The sequence below is a fragment of the Sorex fumeus genome, unplaced genomic scaffold (assembly GCF_029834395.1).
Source record: "Sorex fumeus unplaced genomic scaffold, SorFum_2.1 ptg000061l, whole genome shotgun sequence".
Lineage (NCBI taxonomy): Eukaryota > Metazoa > Chordata > Mammalia > Eulipotyphla > Soricidae > Sorex > Sorex fumeus.
The window spans coordinates 18,668,819-18,689,877 of NW_026606118.1; the positions used below are offsets into that span (position 1 = coordinate 18,668,819).

The 21,059-nt window shown below is 37.5% G+C and overlaps 1 protein-coding gene across 2 annotated transcripts in view; it reads right to left on the minus strand.

Moving 5' to 3' along the window:
* Nucleotides 1-21,059, minus strand: part of GRM1 (glutamate metabotropic receptor 1) — a 493,073-nt gene that overhangs the window by 411,986 nt on the left and 60,028 nt on the right. The gene's annotated exons all lie outside the window — the stretch shown is intronic.

Consider the following 21,059-nt stretch of genomic DNA (forward strand, 5'->3'; position numbering starts at 1 on the left):
TGGCTAGGTACTTAACAAAGCATTTAGTATCATGTTATCCTATTGTAGTAATCAGTCTGAGTCATAATTTAAGTGATAGCATACTAATCAATAGAAAATAATTATAATCTAAAATATTCCCTGTTCTAAAATTGTATCCACTTTTAGATAATGGACTGGTACTAGAGAATTAAAATAAACAGCGGCTTTGATTCATACAATAATTGCTGAATATAGCAATTAGAAATATTTTTATTAGTTTAGTAGTGTCACTTTCATAAATACTTCTGACGTTTATTACTGCAAAAGAAATTGCACAGCGGGTAGGGCGTTTGCCTTGCATGCGGCTGACCCGGGTTCAATTCCCAGCATCCCATATAGTCCACCTGAGCACTGCCAGGAGTTATTCCTGAGTGCAAAGCCAGGAGTAACCCCTGCACTGCCAGGTGTGACCCAATAAGCAAAAAAAAAAAAAAAAAAAAAAGAGTGGAAGAGTAGTATAAAGCAGAATTATGTGTGCCAAATAAGGAAGTCACTAAAACTAAATTCAGTAGAGCAACATGAAATAAACTAGCCATAAAATAAGCTGTTATAGATATTAAATACAGTTGTATGTGATGTGTTACAGTGATCTTTTGATTCAAACTGGGTAAATCAGGGCAGTTGTTACTTGCAGAATGTCAGGTGAATGATATTTGTTTTTTTTTTGTTTTAAATTTTTATTATTATTAGTGAAACACCATGAGGTACAGTTGTAGACTTACAATTTTTTGTGCTTGGGTTTCGATTATACAATGATCAAATAATCCATCCCTCCACCAGTGCCCATTTTCCTCCACCATAGATAATATCCTTCCCAGATATTTGGTTTTTAACCAGTACATGAATGTAAACAAGCTTTTTTGGAAACTCAAGAAAAAGGAATTGCAAAAGCTGAGGATAAAAGTTCTAGATATGCCTAATCATTGTAAAAGAGAACAATAAAGCTGAATGATTTATTCTGTGGGGAAATACAAATGGAGGAGATTCTAGGGAGACTCTTTGGAACCCATCTTCAGTGAGAGACAGAAAGCTTCATATTTTATAGAATGACTGAACCAGGTGGAAAATATGGCCAATCACATTGTAGTCCAAATATGAGCCATCACATAGAGGTTGAAGTACATTCCAGAATTACACACTCCTAAATTAAATTCTACTTAAATTTTCTTCATCACATTTGACTCTTAGAAGTCCTTCCTATTTTTACTACCAAAAACATGTTGTACATCTTCATCTATTTGTTTACAAAAAATTAGGGAGGGGGGTGGTGAGGGCATACCCAGTGGTCTAGTGGTGTACAGGGTTTACTCCTAACTTTGCACATAGGGATCGCATCTAGTGAGCTGTGAGAACCATATGAAGTACCAGATTGGAACTTGGCCCAACTGCTTGCAAGGTAAGTGCCCCATCTGCTGTGCTATCACTCTGGATCCCAAACTTGTTTTTTTTTATTGTAGTTAAGGTAGCATGGCTATTGTAGGGCTAATGCTTATGCTTCTGGTGCACTAAGTTAAGGCACCCCTGCTACTACCCTGATGTCACTTCTGATCTGTTTCTTCCTTCCCCGCCCTACCTTCTTACCAGTACCACTTGGTAACCTCACTAAAGATTTTTTAATAACTGGATACTATACATTCCTTTGGTTTAATGTAAAACACCAAAGACTTTAGTCAGAACAATCATTTTAAAATAAAACAAAAATTTTTAAAAAAAAGATACAAAGAGTTTTTTAGACTGAATAGAAAAAGAGTGAAATTAGAGTGCACTTTGGAAATCCTCTTTAAGCAAACGTGTCTCTAAATTTTAACAGATTATCTCCCAGTGTATATTTTATTTACAAAAAAAAGTTACAACATTTGTGACACCAACATTTTTTGCAGATGCCCTCCCATTTAAAAAGAAACACTTTTCACTCAAATCATTTATTACCCATTATAATTGTCATCCCTGGCATAATAGAGCCTGACTTTTTTTTTAAGTAAGCAACAACTGTGGGGGGTGGGGTGGGGAGTGAATTCACAGAGTGTTTTGAGACCAAATATCATCTGTTTCCTGTACTAAACCCAAATGAATTTCAGAGGGTAACATTAAATGCTACTTAGCATTATAGCAAATTATCCCTCTTGGAAAGCCCAAACTGTCTCTTAGTTAAAATTATATCATCAAATGTATTACTCAAGCGTGTTCCTATGGTGAATTTCCGATTCTTTCCTCTTTATAAAAATCAACACCCACCCAACATTACCTCTTAATCAGTTGGCAAAAGACAAATAGTTGTCTGATTGGTCATGAGTGATATGCCAGCAAGTGAACAGTAAGGGTTGCAAGGAGGGAGACAGATTTTTCAGGCTTACAATTAAGTTCACGTCTTTAACATTGTATTTCAAAGTGAAAATTTCTGTTGTGGCATATGGTATTACTGCCTATGTGAAATGTGTGGGAAAAAATAGCTACTGAGTCCTTTAAGCAGGCCAGCTACTGAGAACATACAGTCCTCCAGTGCAGCTAAGGACTGTAATTGAGGTACTGAAGTCCTGTGACCTTTAGCAAAGGGATGAGTTCACCACTGGTGCAGGTGTTCCAGAAGAGGGTAGATACTCCCTTTGCAGAGAGGTTGAGGTGTGAGTCACATTCCAAAATTCCCTTCAGTCTTAGAGTATAAAAATTTCACCAGAAGCTACTCTGTGTCAGAACCCACTGTGTCTTATTCTTCGGATTCCCACAATGTGGGAAATGAAACCCCACGGTCTGAAAAGCCCCCTGGGTAAAAGAAGTTTAGCTTAGTTTAGACAATGTGGGCTGCAAATCTGAGTTTCAGTGCCATACAGGAAAGGTACTTTGCTGATTGTTTATCACCGAAGGGTCACAGTGATGTAAATATCCTATTCATTGTACTGAATGTGATGTTAACACGTAAATAATGATCTCTTGATGGGAATCAGATTGAAGGTGAAGCCTAAACTAAACTTCTCCTTGCAGGGACTATCCAAGTTATCCTGTCTTTCTCATTCTCTGTGAACACTGCTCCTGATCAAGGTTGAATAACTGGTTTGGCAGTGACTAGTGCCAAAGATGGTTAGCCCATCTTTTGGCTAATCCATTCCATTCAAAGCATATAAGGAGATGTCAGGCAGCTGCGTTTGCAATCATCTCCAAACTATAACACTGAGGGTGTTACAATAGTAGCACACCAGATTGGATGAGATGTAATGTAGAGGCCAACCAATCTTGACTAGCAAAAATATTAACACAGAAGCTTAACTTGCAACACTTTAGTAACCCTTCAAACAATGACTCAATATCTGCATAATAAGGCACAACAATTTTCACTAATTTTCGACTAAGCAAATATTTTTTGATCGCTCTGTTAGCTATGTTTGGGCTACAAGCCACCTAAAGTCAATTATTGTGGGCCTGCCATGGGGGACAGGCTTGTGTTGGGAAAATGGAGACAATGGTGGAGGGAAGGTAACAGTGGTAGGGGAATTGGTGTTGGAAAATTGAATGCCTGTAACAAATCATTATGAACAACTTTGTAAACCACGGTGATTAAATAAAGAGTGGTGGAAAACAGAATACAAGAGATGAAAGGGACGAGACAGAAAAATGATAGCTACCAGGTACATGATACATGACACAGAAGAACATGATCAAGAGAAGTCATAGGGAGAGATTTCTTCCATTAGTAGAGGAGGGAACATCAAGAGAAGTTTATGTGGGGCTGGAAAGATTAGCAAACGGAAAGCCCTTGCCTGGTACATGGCTGACCTGATCTCGAACCCCAGCACCAAATATCAGGTTCTCTGAGCTCACTTGGAGTAATCTGAGTGCACAGCCAAGAGTAAGCCCTGAAATGCTCCTTTCTGTGTGTTACCCAAAAAGAAAAAAAAATGTATGCAAGAAATTTAAGAAGAAGCAACACCTAAAAGAAAGAGACGCAGAAGGAAAACACTTTCAAGACAATCCTTTCCAGAGATTTCAGGTACATTGCTAAATAATGGTGAATGTCAGGAAAATGAGCACAGTTGTGATTGGTCCATAGTCTTGCCCCAGGAAAATGCTAATGGAGTACAACCTGCCACCAAAAGAATATAAATGAAAATGGCAGTTCACACAAAATATGGAAGCAGAATCATATACGATTTTCTTTGGCTTATACCATTGATCGTCGATTTGCTCAAGCGGGCCCAGTAACGTCTCCATTGGAGACTTTGTTGTTACTGTGTTTGGCATATCGAATACTCTCGGTAGCTTGCCAGGCTCTCCGAGAGGGGTGGAGGAATCGAACTCGGGTCGACCATGTTGGCCGCTTGTAAGGCGAACGCCCTACTCACTGTGCTATCATTTTTAAATTTTAATTGCATGTGACATTGGCAATTTTTTAATTTTTAATTTCATGTGATGCTCGTAATTCTTAATTGCATACGATGCTGGCAAAGTTTTAACAGAAGACATCACATGCAATTTTAATGGCAAGATCAACTTTTAACAAACTTTTTAGAGTTAGATAAAACCTTTGCTCTATAAACGTTGGTTGAAATTGGATTCCAGTAACAAATACATGCTCTAATTAGATTGCCAACCTAATGTGCATTTGCATCCCATTAAACAGGCAGATAATTTAATGAACAATATATTACTATCTGAATCTAAGACTTCAGTAGCAGAGTTTTATTTATTTCTACTATCATTCAAACTTTACCTTCAACTCATGTCGGTTCATATATAATAGTCCACATTTTGTTGTAACATAGCTATTATATTTTTAAATTGGTACACGGTTCTTATGACAACTTCTGATATTTGAGATTTTAGTAATGAGTTTATAGAAATTCCTAAATAACATATCTTAATATATAAATTATTATTGTATTCTAATATAAGTAATTACAGTTTTAAATCAGTCAACAAGTATTAGTTATGCATGAGTTAGTGACATTCAGAATTTTTCAATATTTAACATCATACTGTTAACAATGAAATGATAAATTATGTTCACATAGGATAATCTAAGTATCTTGTTTGAAATAGAAAGCATTCAAAAGTAATAAGTGTAAGAAATATACATACTATAGAAAACATAATATATCCTACATATTATAATACAACAAGTAAAAATACAACAAGTAGAAAAAACAAAAAACAAGCAAACAGAAAATAATATGTATTATTAAATGCTTAAATGTTTATGAGAAACGGACTCATTCCTGACGTTCCATTCGCTCTCAACGGAATGAACATCTCCGAATACAACAGTTATGTGTACCTAGGTTCAGAACTCAACATGACGAACAACCTGGCACCTGAGTTCCACAGGAGTAAGAGAGCGGCATGAAACACCTTCAAGAGCATCAAAGAAATATCTAAGAGGACAAAGTATCTCCGACTCCGGGCACATCTCTTCGATTCCACTGTTCTTCCTGCATTAACATACACCTCAGAGATCTGGGCCCTATGAAAACAGGATGAAAATGCTATTTGGGTCTCCCAAAGAGGAATTGAAAAAGCTATGCTTGGACTATCACGTTTCACTCAAATGAGAGAAAGAATTCAGAGTTCCGACCTCCGTCTATGATCAAGAATCAGGGACCCTGTCTCGTTTGCCAAGGCATCAAAAATCAGATGGGCTGGACACGTAATGAGATTTGGAGATGACCGCTGGACTAGAGCCGTTACCGACTGGATTCCAGGGGACATCAAAAAATCGCATGGCCGCCCACCTATAAGATGGTCAGACTTCTTCGTCAAGACCCTAAACAATCGGTTTGAGGCTCTTCGTGTTCCTGGAGCAAGCAGACACCATTGAGCTACACTAGCACACAACAGGGACGAATGAAGACGTTACTGGCGACCGCTCAAGCAAATCAATGAGTGACGAGATGTCAAGTGATCGAGTGATCAAAAGCTTAAGCGACAAAATTATTCTGCTATTTAGATCATAAATAGCTGCTAAGGTGGTTAAAACATGTACCCTAGACTTCTTTTATTAAACACCTTGGTCTTTTGAAGGAAATAAAGTTAGAAAATCTGGAAGGTTTTGTAAACTGAAAGTTGAATTATTTTAAAATTTCTAAATGGGAATAATGTTGTGTGGATCAAACAAGGAAGGAAAAAGAGGAGGATAGCAGAACATAAAACATATTGCAAGTGATGGAAAGAGGCAGAATCCTGCAGTGATGAGTAACTGCAAATAAATTTAGAGAAAAAGAATACACACTATAGATTTATATGTTTTGACTGAGCTATGCATCAAGGCTCTCCTCTCCTTGACTACCATCCCCCTTGTCAAACCTAGCATAATCACAACTGCTTTGAATTTGTGCAAACCAACAAATATCCCAAGGTTCAACTCTGAATTAAGCACATGCATAGCCAAGGCAAGACGTATAGAAGCAGGAAATCTGCAATCAAATAAGATAATTAAGACATAAATCCTGGAAGCTTGCAGGTATCTTGCAAAAAACACTGTTTGAGCCATTCTGAACTAAATATGAGGTAGCACTGAAAACATTGTAACATTCCTTTGTAACATTCCATTTTATGTTTCCAACTAAATATAAATACTTCAATTTAGAATATTCTTTGACATAAAAGGGAAATGAAGCACTAAATGTGGATTGTATCTGAGATGCCAAACTAAAAATGAATGACATTTACCCAATAACATTAGAAAATAAGATATAAGATGAATAATGTGGTGAATGATCCTCCTCGCTCTGACTTTCCCCACATTCTTTCCCCAACAGGAAATTTTTATTTCCATTCCTGGGACAGGAAAAGATGGTGTTACTATGCAAGTGTCAGACACTAGTCATAAATTGTTCTTTCTTTTGGAGGAAGGAAAATAAATTTAGTAAAATTCCTTGAGTCTAAATTCTACAGGGAACCACTTTGACACAAAAAGAAAAAGGAAGTTCTAGACAACTCCTGTATTTCCTCTTTGTTCTTCTTTTTCAGATGTAATTAGGCATTGGGCTTCCTGTTTCTATGCAGCAAATCCTCTTAGATATTCATCACAGCATTTCACTCTTGACAAATGGATAAATGAAATCTGCTACACAGAATCCTGCCCATCTCCTTAATCCATCTACTCAGCTAAATAAAGACAGTTCTCCATTCCTGTGATTCTGCGTGTGGAAACCAACAACCAGATCCACAGGAGTTAGAAGGGATTGTACAATGAATCCAACCCATAATAGCAATACAGAATTAAAACTCCATGAAGACATTGTGATTGTCTTATGATGAGGGCAGGCAAAAATCACCAGGACATAAAGTTATGAGAGTCAAGAAAAAGTGAAGAGGGTTGAGAGATAGGAAAGTGAATCATGGTCAAACTAATCACAATTCTAATTATTTTAAAGGAAAAATTCACAGTCTAGTCAATTGATCAGATACAGGGTAGATATAAGGTAGTAGATCGAATCTCCATAACTTAAAGAAATACCATATTTAAATCTATCTAATCTGACTTTTTCTGTTCACAAAGTTCTCCCATCGCATATATTAGTTCTTTTAATTTCATACACTAATCTGAGTATTCGGACTGGAGCGACAGCACAGAGGGTAAGGCAAATGCCCGACCCGGGTTCGATTCCTCTGTCCCTCTCAGAGAGCCTGGCAAACTACCTAGAATATCGCATCACACAGCAGAGCCTGGCAAGCTCCCTGTGGTGTACGTGATATGCCAAAAACACTAACAAAAACAGTAACCAGTAACAAAAAGTCTCACAATGGAGATGGTACTGGTGACCACTCAAGCAAATCAAGGATAGTTCTACAGTGCTACAGTGCTAATCTGAGTATTTGGTATTGTCACTACTAATATGGCAGGGATAGTCTTATTTTCAATTAATTCTTAACTAAGACCCGTTTATCAGCTGAGCTCTGTCTATACTTTCCAAAGATAGTCCTACACCATTCTGACTAGTAATCATATTATTCATTACAAATGTAAATAATAACATTACTTCCCTACTTGAAACCTTAGATAGTCTTCATAGAATAAAGTAAAAAGGTTCTTGTATGAGATAAAGTGTACTTCACCAACCTAGTTTCAGTCTAATTTTCCAACCTTATCTCTAGTTATTTTCCCAGTGTTCTAGACACACTGAATCCCTCCTTGCTCCTAAAATATATCCTGGAGTTCTAGTACTTTCCTTATTCAGGCTGTTGCTCTCTCTAAAATGCTTCCTGCTAGTCATCATCTAGCACACTTCTACCCATATGTTACAGCTGTTTCCACGTTACATCTCTCCTTCCTGACCAAATTCCAAGTATCATCATCAGCCACGAAGACCCTTTCATATACACACTCATATAAAGTGAGGAGGGGCATTTACTACCCCCTATTCTGCATAGGCTCCTGGTGGAGACAGAGCTATACCCTTTCTCTCTTTACCTATCCCCTCCCAAGGGAAGGATGACATCTCTAACCTTGACAATGGGAAGAAATACCTACACAAACAGGGCACACCCTCTTCAGGGCACATAACTTTTTGTCTCATCCATTAGTAACTTTACCAGGAATATAATATCTTTCCAAGATTTGAAAGATTTGATGTTAAATACACTTACAGATAGGGAGCATGTGAGAAAGATGTAGTGTAGATCAAGCAACATTCTATCATTCATTATGATCAATTAAAAACCAGGTATTTGGAGCCAGAGCAATAGTCTAGGGAACAGGATGAGTCCCCTGCATGTGGCCAATCCAGGTTAGATTCTGGCACCCTATATGGTCCCCTGAGCACCGCCAGCAGTAATCACTCATCTCTGAGCCAGGAGTAAACCCTGAGCACTGCTCAAAACAAAACAAAATGGCAAATTTGTTTCCATCAAATGTTTGAATTCCAACATGTACTTTTCAGAGACTTTGCAAAAGAAAGAATTGAACAGGACTATTATTAACCAATCAGCCCTTCTGGGCCATAACTTACTGGTTCTTAGGTTCGAAATACTGAATTAAAAACTCCAAGCCAGAATTGTGAGCAGTTCAAAAATCACAGGGAATGAAGTTTAAAACCTTTGAGGAAACCTAAGCCACCTGGGTTTTGACCTCAGTGGCTTTTTCTGGATTTTATCGCCACTATGTGGCTAGAATTTAATTGTTCGGGGAATGTGGGGTTTAATAACCATAGTCTATGTAGTTCTCTGTGACTGAACTTGACCTAACTTACACCAGCACAGCTATGGCTTAAATCAGGCCAATGGGACAGGGATTACATTACAAGTAAGAAAGTGTCCTGTGTTCCAATAAAGACAAACTTTAAAGTAGCCTGAGCTTTAAAACACCATGATTTTAGACACCGGTGGCAGATCAAAATAGCTTGTCTCATTATATTTCTCAGTGAGATCTATTGGCTGGCTCTCAAAGCAGCTAAGTTAGGGATCACAGAGTTCTCCAAAGGAAGTTCCATACTAAGCGGAGGAAAATAGCACTATTTTTGCTGCTCTGGATTATATTTTGCATATTGTTTGGAAATATAGTAAGAAATAAAGAGATAATTAGGGAGAAATTAATGCATTGGTATCATAGAAACTTTTCACAAGTTTTAAGGATAGTCGTCCTAACCTTAGCTTAAAGGTCACTAGGATTTTCTGTCAAAATGTGCAGAACATGGTCTATACATTGAGGATATTTATCAGTCTCACACATAAAAGGGCACAGACACTGCTAACAAAAAATAAGGTGAAATCCATGAATGAAGAAACCAAACCACAAATAAAATGAACTTCAAACTCAGAGCCCGGGAGGCAATTATAAAAAGGGCTGGGCCTAGAACATACAGTGTTCAGATTCATACTTATTGAGGAAGTTGAAGAGTTGAATTGACTCATTGCAGCCTTACTTTCAGAACAGAGAATGTGAGACAGAAGCAAAAATGTTGCTGAGAAGATCAATGTTCAAATCCAGGCACCCCACAGCTCCCCAAGCACCACCAGGTTTAGCCCTGCTAACCCCTGAGGACTTCTGGGTGACCATGGTGGACCCCAACATCACAAGCTTTCTGAACACTGCTGAGAAGTCTCCACCCCAGACTCTCAGAAAAGAAAATTCTGAACAAACTAAAAGATAGTCTTTCTTAAATGGAATGTTGAGAACTTAAAGGATAAGCTGGATAACTTTCAAAGGAAAAAATAAGGTCTTAAATAAGACTAGAAAGATATAAAATGAAAAGTGAACTTGAGTTTGACATTTCATAAAAACAGTATCTAAAGAGGAAGAGGTGCTCTAGAATTCACTAACTCAGACAGTATAAAACTCAATGCAACCTAATATAGCAAGACAAGGAAGAACTCAGAGTAACTGGAAGGCCTCCGCAGAAGCTGTGATCCAGGAAGCCACTGAAGAATTAAACTGTTAGGGTGGACAGAGTGAAAGCAAGTTGGGAATTGTTCTCCAAGATTTGAGCAAGTTCAAGAAAATTAGACAAATGAGGTTTTTAAAAATCAGAGCTATTGTACTCAGAAAGCAGTTAGTGTCTATCCCTTAAGGCACATGCCCAAGCTATGTAGAAAATTTGGATAATTGGCAGTGAGCATGGAAAGAGGCATCATAGCCAAAGGACAATGAGGACTCGCATTCAGACACAGTTCTAATGGAAGAAGACATCCTGATCTTAGATCCAGAAATTAAAGCAGGGTGACAGAATGCATTTGTAGATATAATTATCTATGTACCTTTATATAATGGAAAGAAAAAATGACATTTACATCTGGAAGACACTTTCATAAATATGAAATAATTTAGAGACTTTGCCAGCAAATGCACCTTCTAAAGAAAAAAATCAATTAAATATCAGGATAGGAGAAAAAAGAAGAGTTTTTAGATTTGTTAACAGAGAAATTTACTAGCCATGCATACAGCAATAAATCTATCCGTGAGAGTAAGAGCAGCCTGATAGATTTATTGCTGTATTTTAGCTGGCCAATAAATAACTTGTAATGCAATCTGACTTAAATTTGTCAAAATGTGGTCCTAGTAAAGTAAAGGCCCCTCCTGTTGATCATCGATTTGCTCGAGCGGGCCCAGTAACGTCTCCATTGGAGACTTTATTGTTACTGTGTTTGGCATATCGAATACGTCATGGGGAGCTCGCCAGGCTCTGCCGTGCGGGCGAGATACTCTCAGTAGCTTGCCGGGCTCTCCGAGAGGGGCAGAGGAATCGAACTCGGGTCGGCCATGTTGGCTGCGTGCAAGGCAAACCCCCTACCACTGTGCTATCGCTCCAGCCCTAGAACCATTGACATAACCTAGGAGTTTACTAGTAATACTGTTTATGTTTAGATTCTACATATGAGGTCATTTAGTGTTTTATTTTCATTTTTGTCTGACTTCTTGTACTTAGATCTCAAATATATCAATCTTATTGCAACTGACAAGAGATTATTCACATTTATGGATAAGTAATATTTCATATGTATACATTTTTATGCATTCATACATTGATGGACACTTGGATTGTATCCATATCCTTGTTAATGTAAATGTGATAATGAACATAGGAATAGAGATACAGAATTTAGTGTTTCATTTTTCTTTGGACATATATAAAGACGTGGAATACTGGATCATATCTGGTGGTACTCAGGGGCTCTTCCAGGTTTTGTGTTGTAGAGCAGATTGTGCCCAGGATAGAATCCTCTGAACCCTAGAAGCTCCATTTCTCATTACATTATTGAAATATCACTGTATACAGTATATTTTCATGTTTACATATCATAGAGGTTAACTCTTCCGTTGGTTCTTCTTCCATATTCTTTGAAAATTTTTCTCTAGACTCTCTTTGGCTTCCTTTTTACTTGTAACAGTTCCTGGTGTACTAGAACGATCAACCTCTAATCCTCTTTGTTACAGATATTTATAAAATCCAAATCTAGTTTCTATTGATTTTTCTTGTAAGAAGTTTTTATTTCATTTTTATTTCAAAACAGAAAATTTGCTAAAATACTTTACTTTTCATTAAATAGTGTTGCCCTGCTTGAAGAGATTTTCTGTGCTTATGCTTAGATGTTTATAATATTTGACCTGTATTCTACATTTCTCCTAGCAAACTGAAATTGCAAAATTAACCCAATTAATGATAGAAAAGTTGAATAAACTAATTATAATTAAAATATATAAAAATTTTAAAATCAGGGCTGAAGTGATAGAACATGGGCAAGGCACTGAGCAATACCAGGTGTGGTCCACAAAAGCAAAAAAAAAATGTTTTAAATCATGAAGCTATAATGTACAACATTCTGTCTATAGTTAATATTATGAATATTTAAAAGCTTCTGAAACAAAATATTGAAAGTTCTCATCACAAGATTTAAAAATAGTAGAGAGAAAGAGAGCGAAAGAAGGAAACTGCCTGCCGTAGAGACAGACTAAGGGAAGGGTGGCAGAGGGAACCTGAAACATTGGTCGTGGGAAATGTATACTGGTAGAGGGATGGGTATTGGAACACTCTATAACTGAAACTCAATCATGAACAGCTTTGTAACTGTATCTCACTTTGATTCAATTAAAAAAATAATAATCACATGTGGTCATGTCCTGGGCGGAGTGATAGCACAGCATGTAGGGAATTTGCCTTGCATGCAGCCAACCCAGGTTTGATTCCTCTGTCCCTCTTGGAGAGACCAGCAAGCTACCGAGAGTATCCCATCTGCACAGCAGAGTCTGGCAAGTTCCCTGTGGTGTATTCAATATGCCAAAAGCAGTAACAACAAGTTTCACAATGGAGACATTACTGGTGCCTGCTCGAGCAAATCGATGAACAGTGAGATGACAGTGCTACAGTGCTACATGTGGTGATGTTAACTAAACTTAGTGTGTTCATCTAACAATATATACAAATACAAAATCATTATGCTACACAAATTAAATTAATATATCAAATGTCGATTTGCTCGAGAGGGCCCAGTAACGTCTCCATTGGAGACTTTGTTGTTATTGTGTTGTGCATATCGAATACGTCACAGGGAGCTTGCCAGGCTCTGCCGTGGAGGCGAGATACTCTTGGTAGCTTGCCGGGCTCTCCGAGAGGGGCGGAGGAATTGAATGTCAATTATACCTGACAGGGTTGGAGCAATAGCACAGCAGATAAGGCGTTTGCCTTGCACAGGGCCAACCAGGGTTACCCGGGTTCAATTTCTCCGCCCCTCTCAGAGAGCCCAGCAAGCTACCGAAAGCATCTCACCTGCATGGCAAATCCTGGTAAGCTACCCGTGACATATTTGATATGCCAAAAACAGTAACAACAAATCTCACAATGGAGATGTTACTGGGCCCTCTTGAGAAAACCAATGAACAACGGGAGAACAGTGACAGTAACAGTGACCTGACAGAAATAAATCCAATATGACAAAAATACAAATTAAAATTAAAATTATAGTAGTGAGAGAAATAGTACTGCAGGTAGGATACTTGCCTTGCATGTGGCTGACCTGAGTTTGATTCCTAGCACCACATATGGTTCCCCTGAGGCCTACCAGGAGTGATCTGAGCACAGAGCCAGGAGTAAGCCCTGAACTCCACTAGATGTGGACCAAAAACCAAAAAGAAAAACAAAAACTAGACTAAGGTATTACTATCTGCCTGATGGAACAGCTATAAAAAAAAGTGACAGCATCACCCAAAACTGACAAGCGTATAGAGAAATGTATTGCCTATAAATTTCTGGACAGAATATAAAATGGCATGCTACTTTTTAAAAGTTTGAAAATTTCTAGAAAAACTAAACATGCATCTACTATATGATCCAGAAATAATCCTTGCAAGTGTTTATCCTGGAGAACTATAAAGTTGGTACTTGTAAAATTGTGCACAAATATTTATAGAAGCAAAAACTGTGAATCATTCAAATGCCGTTCAGTGGGGAATGGTTTGGCAATGATATACCATGCTTGGAATCCAATTATCAATAAAAAGGCATGATCTCGTCATAATCCAAATGACTTGAATGGAACTCAGTCACATTATTCTGGGTGAAAAAAATTAAACTTCAAAAGTTATATATCTGATTTTACTGATATAACATTTTAATGATACATTATAACAGTGTAACACAGAATAGTGGTTGTCTGTTTACCAGGGAGATTACCAGGGTAGAGAGGGTGGTAAGATTATAAAAAGCCATAAAGAGGCAGCAAGACAATTCTCTGTGATAATAGAATGTTTTTTTATTCTTATTAATTTTGGGAAGGGTCACACAAATCTGCACAAATGTGACAAAATTTTATAGAACTATATACACACAGAAAGATGTCTGAAACTGAAATCTGGATACAGCTATAGATTTTCCCAGGTTTTGGTATAGTACTACAATCACGAGGGCACAGCGGTAGGGTGTTTGCCTTGTGCGCGGTCGGCCTGGTCTAGCCAGGTTCAATTCCTCTGCCCCTCTCCGAGAGCCGGGAAGCTATCAAGAGTATCTAGCCCTCACAGCGAAGCCTGGCAGGCTACCCGTGACATATTCAATATGCCAAAACACAGTAACAACAAGTCTGAAAATGGAGACTTTACTGGGCCTGCTCGAGCAAATTGATGAACAACGGGAGGACAGTGCTACAGTGCTACTACAATCATATAAGACACCATCACTGAAAAAATGAGGAAAAGGTGTATAGAATTTTTCTCAGATAATATTTATTGCTCGAGCGGGCCCAGTAACGTCTCCATTGGAGACTTTGTTGTTACTGTGTCTGGCATATCGAATACTCTCGGTAGCTTGCCGGGCTCTCCGAGAGGGGCGGAGGAATCGAACTCAGGTCGGCCATGTTGGCCGCTTGTAAGGCGAACACCCTACCTCTGTGCTATCGCTCCAGCCCTGGATGTTTATATATAACCATTTGAAGTAAAAAGACAAATTAAAATACAATAAATACTTAGAGTTGGAAGAACCTTACTCATTCCAATACAAAGCAGTTGAAATTGCTGCTGATGAAAAAAACTCAAGTCTAGTTGAGTTGTGTAGTAGATGCCTCTGCCTGAGAGTTGAGTAGAAAACCAAACTGTGGCATGATTTTTCATCAATTTCTTTCAATTTTCGCTTAATAACTGTGAGCCTTAATTTTTCTTATAATATATAGTTTTGATATCTCTTTGACATAGAAAATTTATAAAAAAAAAAAAGGAATATTCATGCTAGGTAACCCTTTTATATTGCTGTCCTATTACTGGAGCGCCTTCATGCTGCTCTCTGATGTATCTGAATCACATCAAAGAGTTATGTTGATCACTAGCTAGATATAGCTGGAATGGGAATGAGATTAAAGCTTAACTACTAATCCAAGATAACCGTGAGGTCTTAGAATTTATTTCATAGATGTATAACTCTGATCCACTATCTATCTATACTGTACATCAGAGGTCCTGGAAAGACAGATAACAGAACATGGTTGATATGGGGAAAAGCTTTCATGAAGAGCAGAATTAATTCATGTTATACTGTCTCTGAGAGTGAAGCAGTCATACCCGCTTATGAGTGCAAGTATTAAATTTAATGAGCTTCCAAACAAAAAGCTAATATGCTAGAAGCAGTAACCTAGAGCCTATATTTTACACTTCTGTATGGTATTAAAAACTTCCACTCGATGGGTTAAAATAGTACCTAGCACCTCATTCAGCATCATCTCCTAAAGTTGAATGGTTAATTTAACTAGTTAGTAATTTGGGGAAGATATAAATGAGCATGTGTCTTTCAGTGTCTTTATCTTATGGGGTAGACTAGCCCCGTGCCACACTTTCCTCTTCTAGTTTCTATTGTAAGGTAATTGGGAAATCATGTGGTGATCTAAACATTTGGAAGCTCAATATCTGGTAGAAAGCATCATGTAAATGTGTATAGACATTGATTTTTTCCGTTCATCTAAAACCTATATAAATCAATATTATTTCAATACAAGAAACTAGAATACCATCCCCAGAGGTCAAGTCAAATACTTTTAGTTTTAATAGTATGAAAAGTGATATTGATTGTTTCCTAATCATTTCTGAACTGGAAAGACAAGAGGGAACGTATTATTTGGCTCCTGATAATATATCACTTGGGCTGGAGGATAGCACAGCGGTAGGGCGTTTGCCTTGCACACTGCCGGCCGGGCCAAGCCGCGTTGGATTCCTCTGCCCCTCTCAGAAAGCCCGGCAAGCTACTGAGAGTATCTCGCCAGCACGGCAAAGCCTGGCAAGCCACCCGTGATGTATTCAATATGCCAAACACAGTAACAACAAGTCTCAAAATGAAGATGTTACTGGGCCTGCTCTAGCAAATCGATGAACAACGGGAGGACAGTGCTAATGTATCACTTATTAAAATAATGCAGGCACTATCAGTCACATCTTTAAGTACTGTCTTATGAGCATGGATAATCTTTTATTTCTATAACAGCAGAATATAGACAGTGCTAGTACAAATCAGTAACTTTATCAATTACTTTAAACTCATCAAATTTATGACAAATTTTAGCAGTTATTTATACTTTTACTTATTATCATTATCACATATTAAGCGTTTATTTTCTCTTAAGAAATAAGATAATTTCTACTGTTGGATACTATTAAAGTTATGAATGATACTTAGATGCAAGTGTTAATAAACAACTCTAGGATTAAAATCAACAGATAACTGAATACAAACACTGACTTATATGTGTCAATAGTCAATTAAAATACCAAGGTCTTTCTTCTCTTAATGAAATATAAAGAACTCCACTTTGAGATAAATGATCCATTTCTTTTTGACCCACAAAACTAATTAGAAAATTACAGAGAAGATACTAAAATTAAAAATGCAAAGCTTGTAACCTATATTTTACAAGTTATATAGTGCCTTTTAAAATATGGTAGGTATCATTCAACTAATGAGATGTTATGTGTGATATAACATCGTGGAAGCAAACAATGGAATGTAAGAATTAAAATTGCTTAAAATAGTCTTATCATTTTGTTAATTCCTTTTCTAAAAGCTAAAGTTACTTGCCCATTTATTTTTGAAAATTGTTTTCATATTCATTTGTGTCATTTCTTCACTGGTTACGTATAAAGTCATTTGGAAACAGAGATATTACAGCTTGACACACCACGTATGGTCCCCTAAGCACTTCCAAAAAGACATTCCTGAGCATAGGACTAAGAGTAAGCTCTGAGCGCCACTAGGTGTGGCCCAATTCTATTGGAATTATTCTCCAGTTTTTCATTTGTCTTTTCATTTTATTTATAGTGTGTTTCGACATATGCCATTGCTCTTGTTATTATATAGTTACGTCAACCACCCCTTTTCCATTGTTAAGTTTTTTATTGTTTTAATACTTAAAAAAATTTCTGTCCAAATATCACATAAATGTTCACTTGTATGTTCTTCCAAGGTTTTTAAAGTTACAAATTATTGCAATATAGATTAGAAAGATTTAAAGACATTATTAAACAAACAAAAGCAAAAAACACTTCTGTCTGGGGAAAAAGTAGTGTACAATATGGCCACCATTGTAAATGTGTCATTTCTTTGAAAAATTCAGTCTTACAAAATAATAATAATCAAAAATCTAAGGATTTCTAAGCTAACATTAAAAAATAAAGAGGAAAAAAACAGAGGAAATTAAAAAATCCTGTTGGTTTCTGTGACCAGACCTGGGGGTGCTCAGGAACTTCTGACAACTCAGTGCTTGTGTGTCATTTTTATTTTTAATAACGCAATGCAAGCATGGGTGATCAAACCCGGGGTTTCTGCATTGAAATTAAAAACTCCAACTCATTAAGTTATCTCTTCTTCCCAATTTCTTAACTTTTAAGAAAGTATATAGATACATTAAATGTTGTAGTATTTGAAATAAAAGATAATTTCACAATATAAAATAGTTTAGTGAAACAGACAGACAGGCAAACAGAGAGACAGACAGATATAATACTGAGGGAGATAGAGAGAGCACTGGACTAGAACAGACAGTTCAGAAAATGTCATTAATGTTATTAATGTATGATAAAGAAATTATTACAAATCAATGGGAGAGGAGGTGGATTTCACTAGTCAGCAAATATAATGGTATCATGACTATTTGGAGAAGCCAAATAGAGGTCTGGGAAGAAAAAATAAGAGGTTGGGGCAGTGGTCAGGACAATGAAATAGCTCAGAGGTCAAAGGCACATAATAGTGTAGTATGACTAGGCCATAGCTCTGAACTGTCAAGTCCTGAGTATCACCAGAAGTTAACCCTGATTCCCCTGGGCACTGCTTGGAATAGAAAAAGGAAGGAAGGAAGGAAGGAAGGAAGGAAGGAAGGAAGGAAGGAAGGAAGGAAGGAAGGAAGGAAGGGAGGGAGGGAGGGAGGGAGGGAGGGAGGGAGGGAGGGAGGGAGGGAGGAGGGAGGGAGGGAGGGAGGAGGGAAGGGGAGGGTAGGGCAGGGTAGGGGAGGGGAGGGGAGGGGAGGGAGGGAGGGAGAAAAAAGAGGGATGGAGGGTAAATAGACTATCCTTGGGTCAATAAACTACTGCAGAAGATGTGAATTAATCATTTTTATATACATTGTTATATATATTACATAAATATCCTAGTTAATTCAGATATTTTGTGTATTGAAATGATAATGACCCTGACTGAAAGATAGTAACAATTAAAATACAGCACCAAGTTATAAATTTTTAAGAAGCCACTTAATTACAAAACACTGGTAGACTTGCAAAAGACAAGAACAGATAGAAACCTTGCTGGGCTGATAGACCCTGCATAAATTAAACTTAAGAGGTTGTTCTTATAACGAACGTCTAAAATACAAACAAAGGTATCAAATTCAGCCATTTTGAGACAGCCTTCAGGTGCTCTACCCATGGTTCTGAAGCATCCTCCAGATTTAGATAAAAGTCGCCAGGTACTGTCACTCTGAGAGTGGCCTTCTCCACATCAGAGAAAGCCCCTGGCCTAGACACAACCAAGACTCATCTTCATGGCGTGTAGCCCTCCCACTTTTATCTCCAATCTAACAACATGTTTCTATTGTGGGAATGGTGTATTTCTCCTTATAAATCACATTGTTTCCTCTTATAAATTACATGACCCTCATATAAGTCATATTGTAATTATCTGTTACTGGTTCCGTTCCGAAGTGAAACCTCTCCAACTGGGAGCTTGCTCTTTTCAGATCCAAAACTCGTATGGCAATATGGCAATGATAAAGGAGCAGGGAAGTTAAGGGCTTTGAAAGGGTGAAGTAACCTATATTCAGGAATTTGGAAGAGTTACCATAAGGAAACAGTAGGCAACAAATCATAGAGGGAAATATATATACACATATATGTATATATATATACACACATATATGTGTGTGTGTGTATATATATATATATATATATATATATATCACTGTCACTGTCCTCCCATTGTTCATTGATTTGCTTGAGCGGGACCAGTAACATTGTGAGACTTGTTACTGTGTTTGGCATATTAAATACATCATGGGTAGCTTGCCAGGCTTTGCCGTGTGGGTGAGATACTCTCGGTAGCTTGCTTGGCTCTCCGAGAGGGGCGGAGGAATCAAAAGTGGATGAATCAAACTCAGATCGGCTCGGTCGGCTGCATACAAGGCAAATGCCCTATCCACTGTGCTATATCTCCAGCCTATATATGTGTATATATATATATACATATATATATATATATATATATATATATATATATATATATCTGTCACTGTCTCCTGTTGTTGTTCATTGATTTGCTCAAGCGGGCCCAGTAATGTCTCCATGTTGACAATTGTTACTGTGTTTGGCATATTCAAGATATATATATATATATATCTTGGAGAGCCCAGCAAGCTACCAAGAGTATACCACCTGCACAGCAGAGCCTGACAAGGTACCCGTGGCGTATTCAATCTGCCAAAAATAGTAACAATAATTGGTCTCATTCCCCTGACCCTGAAAGAGCCTCCTATATGGTAGTTTCATTGGGAAAGACGAGTAAGGAGAGGCTGCTAAAATCTCAGAGCTGGAACGAATGGAGACGTTACTGGTGCTCGCTCAAGTAAATCGACGAACAATGGGATGACAGTGATACAGTGATGCCATAAGGAAATGACTTATTAACTGAGGTCAAAGCAGCCGTAGTTAAAAAAACTGTCATCTCGGCCTAGACAGGGACATAGCAAATAGAAAAGAAGTTGCTGATGGCTGGAACATGGAGACAAATGAAAATATGACAAGAAATAAATCTACAGAAGTCGATACGAAGCAGATTATTCGAAACTGTGTGAGAAGTAGAGATTTTTAGCTTCTCTAAGAACATTGAGAGGTGTCTAAGAATATTTCATAAACAACTTGATAGAATTTGTTTTTTTAAAAATGAGTCAGAGGTGGGACAATGGATGCCAAAGGCCTGTAGAAGGCTGTTGGTGTAACTGAATCACTCAGGTGAAGAAATCACTGAAGCTGAGACAGTAAGAATACAGAGGAATAAAATGTAAATATTTCCTACATATTTACAGACAGATTGGAATGAATTCGGTGGCTACTTACACTTGAAAGGGCAAGAGAAAGTAAGAAATCCAATTCAATTATTTAATAAATTGTGTTTAGGACAATAAATCATGGGGCAGGAGAGAGAGATAAAACATTGCATTGAATCCTTACTGAAAAACAGTAAAAATCAAAATAACCTCCAGATGAAAACAAAGCCAATTGCTTTTGAGGATGAAACCACTGTATTCCTTAAAGCCATCAAACCTCTGGAATGTACACAAATTTAACAATACACCCACCGACACCACATATCTATTTCCAGTTCCAACATGCAACAATTTGCATAATATCCATCCACCGGCACTCAAAGCCTTTATCAGTGCCAATATTCTAACTCAGATTTATATTTTCAGCAGAGGCTATCCTTAACATCCCATTTCTTTCCACTAAAAATCTATGGATCCTTCAAAATCCACAAAAACCTTTCCTGGTTCACCAAAAAAAAATAGTATTTCCTTTTCTGCCATACCATACTATTCCCATAAAATGATGCAAATGCTGTGGTTGTATAGTAGCATATTCTATTATTTCTCTTGTCTCA